Consider the following 5646-nt stretch of genomic DNA (forward strand, 5'->3'; position numbering starts at 1 on the left):
CATGAAGATCCTTGTGGTCGACCCTCGCTGCCCGGGGTCTTGTCACGATGCCTTTTCTTGGCGCTACTCACGGCTGCGTCGGAAGGTGGAGCACGGGCTGCTGGAGGATGGAGAGTTTCTTCTGGGTAAGCAGCCTATTGATCATCGGGCCACTTCGACAGCACGTATTAAGCTACAGCAGTGGCTCATACCTAAATGAGGTGGGTTATAACATGGATGACATGCAACAGTATGATGTATCGTATTTATTTTTGTGTATTTACTGTTACTGCTGGTGCAGAGGCACAAGAAACATTGTTATAAAGTGAATCGTATTTCAAGCGTAAAACACCAAGGCAGAAGAGGTGTGCACATCGTTATTGTCGTGTAGGATATCACAGTACATCATTAACCTAGAAGGCTGTGCTTACAGAGGTACCCCTTAGTCATGAATATTCTGCATGCCTATGAATTCTGGTTCAGCATACTGGCTTTGAGCTGCTTGATATGAATCATTTATTACATAGGCAACAACACACTTCACTGCAAATTTTGGTCGTGCAGGAGACAGTGGATATCCACTGGAGCCGTGGCTGCTCACACCAATGTCAGGGCATCCTGGTGCAAACACTGCAGAAGGGCAGTACAACGCAGCACACGCCTCAATGCGATGTGTTGTGGAACGCTGCATTGGTGTTCTCAAAAGCCGCTTCCGGTGCCTTCAAAGGTACCGGACACTCCACTACGAGCCGGAGCGGGCGGTGGTCATCATTGCAGCGTGTGCTGCGTTGCACAACATCTGTCTTGAAGAAGCCCTGGCTGCAGACGAAGACGACACTACTGATGACCCTGACAACAATGGACCACCTCTGCTTGCCGGGTACTTGGCGGGGACAGGATCCCGCATGACCTACCTGCGTGGTAGAGCCATGCGAGACCGTATAATTGGCCTCTTTGGCACAACCCGTCCGCAGAGCCAAGCACACCTGCAGATGGTGCGACGACAGCAGCAGCGGCAGCAGCAGCAGCAACAGCAGCACCACCGGCAGTAAGCCCTAGACCACCTGGCAGCTGTGGCTGCAATGACTCGCCGTGCTGGCGTGGCGAGTTGTCGTAGCCACTCTTGCTACGGGCAGTGCCATTGCCCTCTGTTAGTGCGCGAGCCCCTGTGTGATATGATGCCCTTGGCCACTGGTAGCCACATTCCAGCATTTGTAAATTACTTTTTCTTACGTGTGCTTGAAAGCCTCCAGTGTCAAGATATGAAGTGCACACACCAACTGCTGCTCCACCGGCAGTGGTCACCAGTACACCTTTCAGTGCATCAGCAAGCTTGCCGCACAGCTACCGCACTTTCTTCTTCTCAAGTCGAAATACACGCCGAAACAGCTCGTCCAACAAGTGAAATGCATCCTTGTACACCGTCTTTCGCCGTTGCTTACGTCGACCTGCCCACTTAGGCAAACAGTTGCTTGCTGTAACTATGTGTTTGATGAATGTGCACGAGGGAAAAGTGTGGTGTGAAGACTGCTAGGAACCAGTAAAGCGTTTGTTTTTGCACCACGTTTATTCATTGGTCACAATAATTTTTTTCGCCACAGCTGTTCATACTAGTTTGCCAACTGTAACACACAGCAGGGAAACAAAAGCATGCAGCATCAACAGTGATTTGCATATGCCTTGTCGAGTGCTGAGCAGAGATTGCACAAGAACAGTTGTATCTTACACTCTGGCCAAACGGGCGAGTTGGCTGTACATTTTTAAGGCGAACAGTGCGAAAGACATAGCCGGAAAGCACAGGAAACACAGGATGAGCACTCGTCCTATGTTTTCTTTGCTTTCCGTCTAAGTCTTACACGCTGTTTGCCCCTTAAAAAAAAAGCTTCATCTTGACTGCCAGCTTGAATGCTAGTAATCACAGGTTTGGCATGTTGTGCAGACTTGTAGGCTCGATGCAGCCCTGGTTTGCAGTTTTCTGAAACACATTGCATAACTGGTGGAATGCACAGCAAGTGCTACACAAGACATTGCTCTTCGTAGATTTTACTGGACTAAAAAATCATGTTACGTGTAAAAGACACACGAGTATCACAGACGATGATGCCAACATGGCTGCGTTTGAAGTTGTAAAGGGATCCACAAACGAGAGATATTAACATTGTTGCATCATACGTTTAAAGGCGGAGCTCAAGCATCCGCCAAATTTTTTTTTGCCTGCATTCAACACTAGTTCAGAAGCGACTTTGGACGAATGCTGGCAAGCCTCATTTTTCCTCGGGTCTACTGAGGATAGAACATGTTACAATGCACACAATGGACACTTTACGGAAAAGCAGGAAAAGTAATGCGAAAAAAAACGACTCAGGAACATGCAAGCAACCTTAACAGACACAAAATCGAAGTGTTCAAAATTTATCCAGAATCCCCATATTATGGTGCCCTTCATAACTACAGTCACTTCAGAACAACTTTGCCCCACATATTGCAATGAAAGAAAACAAGCACTAGAAATTGCACCTTGTGCACCTGCCACAGCTGCAGGTAAACATTTGAAAGGAATGGAAAATAAAAGAGTATAGGAGGCTTTCACACCTGGCAGAGCTTAAATTACATAACTGGAATAAAATAAACAGTGTGAAGCATCCGGGCCTGCAGAGCTTACAAGAAATAAAAAAATGATGCTATGGCACATGACAGAGATGATCTTGAATAAATACAAAAACAGAAACCTGACAGAGAAGCAGACAATGTAAATAAACAAACACATAAAACAGAAATTTTAACAAGCAAACTAAAAATAGTTCAATGAGTCTGCACCTGGCAGAGAAGTAAATAATGTTCTTGAATAAATATAAACATATGAAAAGGTTCTTTCATAAAAATAAAAACAAGCAAATAATGACATAAATATGAACAATTCAATGTGGTGCAGGTGGCTCAAGCTGCTTTTGTAAGATTAGCGTCAGTAGGTTCACATTCTGGATGAGCAGCTCTTGCTGACCATTTGACGCCTGCACAGCATCTGTCACCTCCCATATGGTCTGCATGTAAAAATACTTCCAATTACAAATTATTACTGACAACCAATTTTGAGATCTCGCTTAAGCTCTATGTAAAATTTCAGGTGCTGAGATATTTTGGACAAAGTATGGCTGTAGAAGACTCGTGTCAGTTTCATAAACTCAGCTGTCCCAACCACCTCCCACAAGAGGCGTCAAAACAGAAGTAGAGGTGCTCAAAAGAGAGCACTGATATTTATGCTTCAGGTGACGGCTTCGACTCTTCAAAGTGCAGTGTGCGCAGCGAGTACACACCTCCAGCATGCTTTGCTGAAAAGCAGCGTCCTGGCGGTTCCGGGCGGCAGTAAGGGAATCCAAACGATGCGATTCATACAGCATCTGGCGCAGCACCTTATTGGCCCCATCGTCTCGCCGTCGCTTCCCAAGAAGGCTAGGCGTGGCACGTGTTGAGGGCTGCAGTGGGGGCTCTGGTGTGTGCTGCTGTGAGGGCTGCGGCGAGGGCACCGGTGTAGCTGTCGGGAAAGAAAATGTGCTCATCACGTGGGGGAATACGCAAAACATTTGGTACAATGTGTTAGAGGACTTGACATAAATATACAGGACAGCAATCTTGGGCAGCATTGTAGTAGCATATTTCATGTGCACATTTGCTAGACTGCTAGGAGATGTCACAGCCTCACTGCAAGAGAAATAAACATTCTGCACTGCGTGGCAAAGCCAGAGAGAGATAGTTTTGTGTGTACTGTAGAATCTCTGCAGTATTTTGGCTACTGCTGCAAATGCTGCCAGAGAGTATAGTGCTATTACCTTCAATCAGCTGCCAGAAAGGGTAGTATGGAGCTTGAATAATGGAAAGCCAAATCACGGTCTGTGGGGCTCCGTGTGTCTTGTCGACAACTTGCTGAGGCTCCCCGTTCATCTCCTCTGCTGTAACAGGGTAAAAGGTGCGGCTGATTGGTACTGGCAAACCATGAAACTAAAAGAGCACTAGCAAAAGAGAAGCAATCAATAATGCTCAACCACTTGTCTATGCATTCCTGCACCTCCTCCGAGACTAAAATACACCACAGATGGAATAAACAGTGCTAGCAAGGCGCAAGGCAAAGACATGTTTTTAAACGGCCGACCCCTTGTTGTTGAGAATCGACGCAAGCTGGATCCACAGCTCGCGCTTTTCAACAGCTGTGTATGAGTTTGTTAGGTCGGCAGAAGCCCGAGCCAAGAGCGGATGGCTCTTCATAGACTCTATTATGATTAGCTCTTGCTCGCTCGGCATTCTTCGTGTTGGCGCCATTTCGAGACTATAATTCCCGCTTAGAGAATTGCAGCAGCGAACACAGCGGGGAAAACAAACAGGGAATAGTTTCTGTTCCGCTTTTCGAAAGCAGGGAATAACAGGGAAAAACCTTTGCTCTGAGTTCGGGCTAATATGTTTTTACAGGAACATATGCGTGTGCTGCGCTGCAGCAACTTATAGCACAGCCAAGAACGACCGAAAACGAGCAAGGTTGTTAGCGTGCGCCCAACCGCCTTGCTTGGTTCTTGCTCCTTCCCAACTGAATCATTTGTGCCAGACGTTTATGAAGCCAAAAAAGTTGATTTTATCCAACAAGCCGTGCTTCGTGGACGTCTTGTATTTGCTAAAGTGAAAGAAACAGAACCCAAATCATATGCTTGGCATGTGGCATCTTTAAACCAATAACACAGGCTTACCTCAAGTTGTCTTCGTCGATTTTCGGGCCCGACGTTTCGTGCAGGTTCCTTTCTGGAGGCCCGTGACCTTCACTGGCTTCGATAATTGTTATCCGCTCACTTTGGACAACCAAATAGAACCTTGATTTCAGACGACGCCTAAAAAAGCAGGAACTAGCCGTGGGATCAGCTGTTTTTTAGAAGGCCGCCATGTTCAGTGTTTACATCTGCCAGCGCGCCCTCATGGCAACAAAACTTACCCACGAAAGCAGTTATTTACAAAAGTGAATGTCCTTCTTGTTTTACTTCATGGCAGTGAGAGTGAAATACACTTTTATGAAAGAATAAAACAATGTTTATTTTATTCACTGCGTATTCTTATAAAAAAGTTAGCATACGGCCCCTTGCCGTGCAAATTGGCCTCTTGTCGTTCAAATAAGCGCTTCCGGGCCGGCACCCTACTAGCCATTGGTTGATTCCGCGTTCCGTCACGCGTTGACGTCTAGCCTTGTCGTCATGCTGTCGTCATTTTGCCGTAACGCTCTACAACTTTAGAGCGAGTTCCGTAATTCGGGCCCAGGTGTTTAAGACGGTGAAGCCCAGCGGGGTATTGTGGCCGGCAGTACTGACTCTCCGTCACCATACGTAGTTCCACCGTGCGTGACACGCACACGAGACGTGGCAGACGTGAGGATTATGCGGTGTCAACGGTGGAGGTCTGCGATTATCACGGGGAAGTACGCGCGGGCGTCCGTCAGTGCGTGCACAGGATACATGCTGACTTCGACGTCTAGTGGATGGGATTGGGTGGTCAGTAAACGATTTCCGTGTCTGGTTATGGACGCAGCGTAACATTTTGGAATAAGGCTTGCATAAGGGCCAGCTTTTTGAACTCGATGCAATGTACGCGCTACCTAGCAGACAAGATGTTTGAAATCTTCCACACCACTGGTAG

General features: G+C 47.0%; 1 long non-coding RNA gene across 2 annotated transcripts; it reads right to left on the reverse strand.

The window, feature by feature from the left end:
- Nucleotides 1-1527: 1527 nt before the first annotated feature.
- On the reverse strand, nt 1528-4949 carry LOC144096616 (uncharacterized). 2 transcript variants are annotated; one of them, XR_013306788.1, is made up of 4 exons: nt 4713-4949; nt 3865-3926; nt 3294-3511; nt 1528-1954 (listed from the first exon to the last, which is right to left on the reverse strand). It is a non-coding gene; the product is annotated as an uncharacterized LOC144096616 (long non-coding RNA). The 2 variants fall into 2 exon arrangements; XR_013306787.1 differs by having other exon boundaries at nt 1528-3511.
- Between the last annotated feature and the right edge of the window lie 697 nt (nt 4950-5646).

This window comes from Amblyomma americanum, chromosome 7, assembly GCF_052857255.1.
Source record: "Amblyomma americanum isolate KBUSLIRL-KWMA chromosome 7, ASM5285725v1, whole genome shotgun sequence".
Classification (NCBI taxonomy): Eukaryota; Metazoa; Arthropoda; class Arachnida; order Ixodida; family Ixodidae; genus Amblyomma; species Amblyomma americanum.